Source organism: Ochotona princeps, chromosome 20 (assembly GCF_030435755.1).
Source record: "Ochotona princeps isolate mOchPri1 chromosome 20, mOchPri1.hap1, whole genome shotgun sequence".
Classification (NCBI taxonomy): domain Eukaryota; kingdom Metazoa; phylum Chordata; class Mammalia; order Lagomorpha; family Ochotonidae; genus Ochotona; species Ochotona princeps.
In genome coordinates, this window is record NC_080851.1 from 17,912,509 (window position 1) to 17,922,518 (window position 10,010).

The 10,010-nt window shown below is 38.1% G+C and overlaps 1 non-coding gene across 1 annotated transcript; it reads left to right on the forward strand.

Annotated features, from left to right (window-relative positions):
• The first annotated feature begins 6,417 nt into the window (after positions 1-6,417).
• Positions 6,418-6,524, forward strand: LOC118758194 (U6 spliceosomal RNA). Its single transcript, XR_004995585.2, has one exon. It is a non-coding gene; the product is annotated as a U6 spliceosomal RNA (small nuclear RNA).
• The last annotated feature ends 3,486 nt before the right edge of the window (positions 6,525-10,010 follow it).

Here is a 10,010-nt window from a genome sequence, read left to right on the forward strand (position 1 = left end):
AAATGACATATCACATTCATTCTTCTGCCTTGTCTTGTAGCCCGAAATGGGCACTGCTCTGTCTTGGTAACCTCAGGTTTAATCATCTCCTTTGGCTAAAACTAAAAACTACATTTAATTAAAAAGATACATTGTTGATCCTTCCCAATGACCATGATGAAATAGCCACATCAGGGGAACAAAGAACATGAGCAAATTCCGATGTAGTAGTTTTCCTCTATTTACATCAGGCATCTGAAAACTGAAAGAACTGTAATGTATCTAGTCAGCATTGGCCCCTGCAGAAAAACCAGTCGTGCGTACTTAGGAGATTTCAGGATTTAGTGATCATTTTCAGCATTATTATAAAATCGAAAAGGGTATCTTTTACACTTAAAATATAAGTACAATGTTATTTTTGTAAAACACAATTACTTTATCTAGATGATAGCAAAAAATGCCTTTTAGTATTGCACTCATCCAGATCTCTGGAATATGATCACAAATCTGAAATTAACCCAAGACAGTCATAAATGATCACAGAGTTCAAATACTTTTCACGGGTTTCCACTCAGCACTTTTCTCCCTTTGCTTCAAATCCAATTCCACAAATTGGAGAGCCTACAGATAAAAGTATGCGTTATTTCAGGAGGATAGGGCAACAAGAAAAGTGTTTTCCTATCATCCCTTGATTGGGTTTGATGATGTCAGAAAACGTGCAGATGCACACACTCTCTCTCTCTCTCTCTCTCTCTCTCTCTCTGTCTCTCTCTCTCTCACACACACACACACACACACACACACACATAGAAAAAAGGGAGCTATTGGGTCTAAGGACTACTTGCCATTTGCCTTTCAATAATATCAAAGAATAGTCCTTCAAATAGGAAACAAATTTCTGTTCTAAGTCCTTAAAAATGGATTAAGTTTAGAAAAATTTTAACACAATTTACAACATTTCTACCAAAATATTTTTGGGAGGATTGGTTTTAGGTGGCAGAATTCAGTTAACCGAAAAACACACTTCCGTTCCACAGCTCATTCTACGTAACTATCTTATACCTGTGGTTCTCAACTGGAAAGAACCCCTTTACAGTAGAACATGCAGGGCTGAAATATATTTAAATCTGAATAATTTGAAGGTATAGTCACATTCTAGTATAAGAGAGTGTGGGAGTGGCTTGGAAACACACATATATTTATCTGTGTTTTCCTCACATTTTCGGTGTCTCAAAAGATGGCTGTCCTACTCCTCTTGTGGAGTTTTCAACTAGCACATAGTCAAGAGGCTCTGTGTAGTACTATATGCATTCTCTAAGTCTGTCTTTGCATGATAGGACAAATTCAGAAAAAAACAAACAAAAACCATAACAAATACAGAGAAAGCTGTAAACAAGAAAACTCGAACTGAAGACTGTCTTTCACAGAATATGTTTAGAAGGAAATATGCGGAAAGGGTGGTGACAGTATGGGTTGCACGCCACTTAATATCAGATTGCAGAAGTTATGTCTCCATATCTAGACCCTCCCCACCCCACAGTTGCATTACTCTCAACTGTGTAAACAATATTAAAAATAAAACAAAAGATATAAAAAGTATGTCTCAATCACAAGAATAGGTGTTGAGAAAATTGTGTTTGGGGCCCACTGGACTCTGCCTTGCATTTCTTGTACAATATGTAATGCAGTGTTGTCACCCATAGTCACCCCACTGTGCTCAAAAAACCTCTATCGGACCACATTTTGGTACCTATTATCCAACCTCCCCTCTCCTCACATGGGTGACAGGGATTCAACTACTTGAATCATTCCTACAGCTTCTCAAGGCATACGTTATCAGGAATCTGGAACCACAAGTGGAGCTTGGATTCAAACCCAGGGAGTTTGGTAAGACACCTTAACTGGTGTCTTATTCACTATGTCCAAAAAAAAAAAAAAAAACCAAAAAAAAAAAAAAAAACCTTAGCATGCTAATGTCTTGAAGCATTTATTTCCTCTATGCTTTCTTCTAGTAGATGCATGCTATATATTTTTGTTTTTTATCCATTTTAAGTTAGGTTTTGTATAGGGTGAGAGGTGGGAGGAGTGTTTGGGCCATCGTTTTTTTAAAAGTGATTTGATGGGAACATCCACAGTTATATTTATTGACATAACTCTGCCATTGGTCATGGTATCCACATGCTGTGGGAAAACATGCAACTCCACAGACATAGTAGTTATATTGTTGCAATCCTATTGTTTTGTTTGTTTGTTTGTTTTTATATTGGCAGTTATAGGAATTCTATTTATTTATTTATTTATTTTATGATACCATTCCATAGGCTCAGAGATTTCCTCTTTCCCTTTAATTCCTCTCCTCCATGCTGATTTCTCTTACAATTTTACAATAGTACAGTCCTTTAAAAACAGTCACAATTCCCTCATTCTGTTATTTAAGTGCATCCTGACATTGTAGATAAAGACAATGGTAGAAAGTCCAGCATCCTATTGTCGAAATATATTTAACAGTTCCATTGGGAATACATCTTTTATTCAGAAGTAGAGATGCATACTGTAATTTCACTTCTTGATATGATGGTCTCTATTACACAGTTCTAGATGAAGATATACACATGCAAGGTTATCTATATACATATCTTTTGATTTTGTATTTTGTATTTTGCCTTCTATCAGAGAGAACATATGTTATTCAGTCTTCTACATACAGCTTTGTCATTTATTGAAGAGAGTGTCCTTTATCCAATGTATGTTTTTTGATCCTTTGTCAAAGAGTATTTGGCTGTATATGTATATATAAGTTTCTCTGATCAATGTTATGCTCCATTGGGTCAAGTTTCTGTTTTTATGGTAGTATCATGCTGGTTTTGGTTATGGTAGGATTGTAGTATGTCTTAAAAGCTAGTATTGAGATGACTCTAGTTTCATTCTTTTTCCTCAAGATTACTCTGTTTAGTCGTTTATGCTTCTTTTTGAAATTTGGGATACATTTTTTTTGTAGTTCTGAGAATAATGCAATCAACATCTTGATTTGGGATTTCAATGAAAGTAAGAATCACTTTGTGTAGTATGGATATGTTGACTCTATTCTTTTTTATTAGATTTACTTATTTTACTTGAAAGAGTTAGAGAGAGAGAGGAGGGGAGACACAGAGATATTCCATTTGCTGTTTTACTCCCCAAATGATCCCAACGGCCAGAGCTGGACTGGTCTGAAGCTGGCAGCCTCTGGCAGCAGGGGCCAAAGGTCTTGAGACATCTCTGCTACCCTCCCAGGCTATTTACAGGGAGATGGGTCGGAAGTGGAACAGCCAGTACACTAACTGGCACCCATACAGGATGCCAATACCACAGGTGAAGGATTAGTCTGGTGTGCCATCACACCACCCTCAATGTCAATTCTTCCATGAATACAAGAATCTTCCCAGCTTTTAATATCTTCTGCAGTGTATTTTAAAAGAATTTAGTAACTTTTACAGTTTAAGCTTTTCACATTCTTAACTTTACTCCGAAATATTTAATCTTTTGTAGCTATTGTGAATGATGATTCTCTTGTAGTTTCTTTCCCCAGGTCACTATTAGTATATAAAATTCTGCTGATTTTTCTGTGTTTTTATGTCTTATAACTTGACTGAATCAGTTCTTATGGTGATTTGCAGAATTTTTATTTTTTTAATCTTGATTTAGAATGTTACCACCAATCAGATAATTTAACTTCTTTTTTTTCCTGTTTGCATGATTTTATTTCATACCTTGTCTAATTTCTCTGGGTAAAACTGCCAGTATTATATTGAATAACAGTAGTTAGAATGAACATTCTCTTTTGGTTTCAGACCTCAGTGGGATGTTTCTAGCTTTTCAGCATTCAATATGATGTTGCCTGTAGGTTTTTGATATGCAGAGTTTTTTTATGTTGGGAAAAATTTTCCATATGTAGCTTTTCCAAAGTTCCTTTGATCATAAATGGATGTTGTATATTATCAAATGTTTATTCATATTCTATTGAGATGATTGATCATGTGATTTTTAGCTTTCATTTTATGTGATGTATTATGTTTATAGATATATGTTTACTAAAGTATTCTCCCATCTCTGAGATGAATCTCTCTTGATCCTGTGGAATTTTCTTTTTGATGTGCTGTTGGATTTGATTAGCTAGTATCTTGTTACAAATTTTTATGACTGTTTATTAAGAATATTGGTTTACAATTTTCTTTCATTTTGTATCCTTGTTTGGTTTTGAAATCAAGGTAATGCTGATCTTGTAGAATAAACTTAGATTATTCTTTGCCCCCAACCCCAGCTTAAATTATTGGAATAGTCTGAGAAGAATTTATTTTATTCTTCCTTTTTAGTTTGTTGGAATTCAGCAGTGAAACCATCTGGACATAGGCTTTTCTTTCTTGAGAGCTCCTTTCTTTCTTGAGAGATTTTTTTTTTAAATGACTGATTCAATTTTATTACTCATTATTCATCGATTCAGTTTTGTTTGTGTGTCTTCATCGTTCAATTATAGTACCCAGAAATTTATCACTTTCTTCAAGATTTTCTGATTCGTTGGTATATAGATTTCATGATAGTCCCTGATGATCACGTATTACTTGCTCTTTCACAAGAACCATCAAACAAACCCTTTATTCGCGCTTGTATGAGCAGGTAATCACACATTCCTTCTTCGGTGTCATCTTTAATGAAATTAGAGAAAACACCAAAGCACAGCTGAATAGTAAGATCTGTGGCATGTAGTCCCATCAGTTCACTTGCCTTCTGCAAGACTGTTTTCATTTCAATTCTCATCACTTTGTTATCTTTCTTGTTTGTCTGCCTGTACTTTGATTTGGATCAAACGTAAGGATATTCCTATACACTTCTAACTATTTTTTATAGACAGTTCAAGTTTGGAGTGTAGGAAATCAGAATGAAAATACATTATTACAATAATCATGAAGTTTGTATTTGATCATAATTTCAATTTCTTTAACCTTTAATAACCCTACAAATTGTCAGCATAAAAGCATGTGTTTTATTGTGAGATCATCGGTTCATAGTGGCGTTTCATTAACACAAGCCTTGGGTAAAATTGGCATGGATGACATTTGGCTTTGCTAGTCACATTTTTTTTTTCATTTTTTTGAGACTCAGTACATCTGGCATTCCTTCCGGCCTTGGACACCCCTGTGTGCTACTCTTCCGTCTCTCATGCCATACCTACTGCCTCAGGAAGTATCTGATTTCAGTATTCAGCTCTTTGTATGAATTTAAGTCTAGGTGTTACTCATTTTTGTGGAGGCAACATTGATTGATTACTCTCCTACTTAAAGTATTTCAGGCAACACTGAAGGTGGGAGAGGGGGCAGAGGGCCTTCCCAGTGACCTAGGGATGAGGCCAGCTTTGATGACAAGAGTTCAAGTTGTCCAAGGTTGGTGAGGGCATCACTGAGTGAGTTTTGTAGAATTGACTTTTTAAATAAAAATGTTGCACTAAAATTGTCAAACTAAATGTCAGATTTATAGTTTTCTGTGTTATATTTCTGTGTTAGAGACACTGATTCTGCATACCACTCAGATTTCTTGTGTTTTCAAAGTGACACTGCCCACTCTTGTCCGCATGTCCATTATTAAGCTTCACAACTATACTGAAGACACAGATGAAGGGAAGATTTGATGCTTTTAATCAGATCTGTCCACTTGTGTGCAATCAACAAAGATATTTTCGAGGAAAAAACTTGTAGCTAGAGGATAAACCACAAGCAACTCATCACCAGCACAATGCTGATGAAATCAACTGCTTTCTCCATGTCAGTGGTTATTTTGAATTATTAGCTTACATTGCAAAATACATATTGCATGAAAAGATCACTTTGATAAATGTACTACAATCTGGATCTCCTCCTATTGCCTGAAAACTTCATGAGCTAAACCTATCTTCCATTTGCAACCTCATCTCTAGAGATAATTTAGCTATACCCATTTATTTGAGCCCTATGCTTCTCAAACAAAACGGAATAACATAAACTCTGATGGGGTAGTTTATGTGGTATCCAGGGCATACACAAAGTTTACGAGGTAATCAGGACATACACAATGACATGAGATGAATTTGATATATCTTCTTGGGATTTTAAATGTTCCTGAAGCCAAAGATAATAATTCACACAGTAAGCAATATTTAAACATTGCTTACGAAAACAAACACCAGTTTGGAATTGAATATCCAATGCTAATTTTAAAAATACAGCAAAAAATCATGAAATTGTGTATTGCAGCTTCAGTCAAACCTTCAGTAAAATCTTTTTTCCCCTCTTACTTATTGTAATTATTGGGAGACACACCTGAGAAGTACTTTGCTTTTCCTGGCCTATGAAAAATGAGGGCCCTGTTTATACCTTTGGTGCTGTCTTGAGCCCACAAGTACATCCCCAACTTTAAATATCTACTCCTGTGCAGGCTTTGGCAACACATATACTAAAATTGGAACGATACTAAGAAGATTAGCATGGCCCCTGCACAAGAATGACATGCAAATTCATAAATCTCCACCTATTGTATTTGTTTCTTGAATGAGTTGTGTCAATGACCATTTTAATTCAATTAGTAAAGTTTGGATTTAGAGGATTTTGTTATTTAGATTGTTGTATCTGATTTAAGTACAAGATGACAATGCCTGTTGCCAATTAAACAGAAAACTGGAATGTTTTAAGAATGGGATACAGAACCCCCAGCATTGTGTCCTCCATCTGAGACACCAATATCCCATATAAGAGTCAGTTAGAGTCCTAGATATTCCACTTACAACCCATCTCTTTGCTAATATGCCCAGGAAAGCAGTAGAAGATTGTCCAAGTGCTTGGATCCCTGCCACCCATGTGGAGATCCACATGGAGTGCCGGCTCCTCGTTTTAATCTGGCCCACCCCCAGCTCTTATGGACATTTGGAGAGCAAGCCAGCAAATAGAAGATCTTTCTCTCACTCTTTTTAACTTTGTCTTTCAAAAAAAATCTGCCCTTCCCCCCAAAAAACAAGAAAGAAAGAAGAGGGAGCAAGTAAGAGAGAGAGAGAGAGAAAGGAAGGATAAAGGCAGGCAGGAAGGAAAACTCCTGGGCGTGGGTGTTTGGCACAATGATGAAGATGCTGCCTTGGTCACCAGCAGGGCTTGGATTCCAGCCTGAGCTCTGCTACTGATTCAGTCTCCCTCCTAATGCTCACGCTGCAAGGCAGCACATGACAGCTTTAGTGACTGGCTTTATGACACTCATGTGGGAGATAGAGATTGATTCTGGTTACCAGCTTTGAGTTGGGGCATCTGGACAGTGAATCAGTAAATAGGAGAGTCTTTCTCCCTCTTTTTTCTCTCTCTCTCTCTGTGTCTCCTTGCCTTTCCACCTAACTTACCATTAGCTATCTGGCATATTAATATTATCCATATCTATATTTCTAATTCATCATGTATCATCCCTATCTCATTCTCTGCCTTTCTAATAAATAAAATTAATTTAATTTAAACATATCATTTTAAAAAATGGTGAACATAGTAATATGAAGAGAATGTCAATTGGGGTCGTACAACAAGCAGGAATTTCCTACACCCTGATGGGTATTATTCTGTTGTGGCTGAGTAGAGGTGAGCCTGGCCTTCAGTAGGTATCTGAAGGAAGTAAAATGAAGGGAGGCTAGCATTGCAAAACTGAAGACTAATATGGGAACTAGCACATTTTCAAAGGCTCTTTCAGTTCACGCAGTCAACGTGATGAGTCAGATTTGCTCTATCCACATTCACCAGGCATTAGGTTGAAAATAAAGAAAATCATTCACCAATTCCATGGGACTAGATTAAAGCAAAGAGTTTCAGGGACTAGCATTGTGGCCTAGTGGGTTAAGCCCCTGCTTATCCCACATCTAAGAGATAATTCCTTTCCTCCTACCCCTTTTCTGATCCAGCTCCCTGCTAGTGAGCCTGGGAAGGTAGCAGAAAATACCCCAAGGGCTGAGAGAGCCAGGCACAGTTCCAGGCTGTTGTCTTCCGCCTGGTCAAGCCTTGGCCATTGTATTTAATTGGGGAATAAACTAGTGGATAGATCTTTTTTCTCTCTGTGTACCTTCTCTCTGTGACACTCTGCCTTTCACATAAACAAATAATACATCTTCAAAAAAAAAAAAGTTCAAAGAGAAGCTATTTGCAGAATCATTCCTACCCTTCCCCTCTGGTTTCGTAGAAGAGCACAGAGTATGGCCAGTTTGGTGTCAGCCTGTATGTCTGTACTGCTGCCCTTACTCTTTGATTCCCACGCTCTTTCTTCCCTCTGCTTCACAAGACTGTTGAATCCAAGTGTCAACAGACAACACGGCAAAATGAAGCTGTGATCTTTGCTAAATATTTGGGCAATGTAATTGTATATAGAGACATCAACTCTTTTTTCCTAACTCTATGCCCCGAGGGTCTCCTTACCTCTTGCCCATCTCCACTAGCCACTAAGGTTTGTCATTTCAATGTCATTTCTTGCGGCTTTCAGTTAAGAAGTTGGTTAAGACAACCATGCCCAACATCAGAGCTCCTGGACTCCACACTCAGCACTGCTCCGGACTCCAGCCTCCTACCGACAAGGTAGCTCCTGGAATGCAGCAGCGATGACTGAATGAATGAATGCCTACCAAGTGCTCAGCTCCTAGTGTGGCATCTTCCTGTCCTGGCCATTGCAGGCATCTAGGAAGTAAAGCAGCGAATGTTGTCTCTCTGTCTGTCTTAAACTTCACATACAAACACATGTAAAAAGGACTAATCTTGAAACTAACTAATGTTATGCAATTAATACATAGCTCCAAGGCTCCAGTTTGAAATCAGATAAAAACATTATCTAACAGAAAAAGAATAAAGTTGCTCGTTAACAAGTCATTCTACCAGAATATTCCTGCATGGAACCTCCTCGGAAACTGGTATTTGTCTTTGTTTTGAGGTAGAGGTGCTTTAAGGTAACGTGAACCACATAGCACTTGTTATTTGTGAAAGCTAAGGCACATATACTGTGTCTTTGTTACTGACATGATAAAGTCAGGGAACTCTTCAATAAAACTAATTAATGCTGTTTTGATTCCACCTACAAATGTCACTGGCATAACATTTGTAGTCATCTTCGGAAAATGTAGTTATTCCCAGCATGGAAAAAACAAAATAAAGTACTTGTGAAATAAATAGCCAAGTGAATCTGTAAAGATTAAACTTCTCAAAAACACATTTGCTGAAACTATTTCACAGTGTTGCATTGGTTATAGTGATAACCATTTGAAATGGTGACTGACTAGCTTCCAAAGACTTCTGGGGTCATCTAATAGAACTCCTCTTAAACCACAGCCCTACCCAATGTAGGTTATTTCTTATCTGTTGAATTTATTTGAAATTGGAGATTTTTCAGCTTCCTTCAGTAAATCAGGGGAGGCAGCTGAGTCATGCCTTCACTACCACGAGTCAGTTGATGTGTACTGCAGAGGCTGAAACTGCAGAAAATAGCAGGGAGGAAGAGAGCAGGCTACAGGCCCGAGAGGCAAAGGTGTGGCAACCCACTGCAGAAAAGTCTGTCTCACTGGAGAACAGGGGAAGCGAAGAGCATGCTTTGTGTTCGCCAGGGATAAATCGGCATGATTTAAACATGTGAGCAAGGCAGCCCGCTGTTACTACTACCCACTGTCATTAGGGGATGTCTCTCCACACAGGGGCAGCTCACGTCTCCATGCTGGGACTTTGTGCAGTAACTGCTACATGCAAAACTGTCATGTGGGTCACCCAGACTGTTGTGGCAGCTTGATGTGCACTCTGCCAGGGGATCTCGCTTTGGTCTGTGTGAGAGTGACTTCCAAATGTCCCATAGCAACCCTCCTCATTTAAGGAGCAGGGATTACTTGAGGAAAGGGGGCACTCTGTGGGAATGAATACATATAGAGACCCTTGAGACGCACACAGCAGGTGTCAGCCCTTTGGGATGCCCTTTTGGATAGAGGATCGCCTCTATCCCCTGACATTAGAGAATGTAGCCAGTGTAGC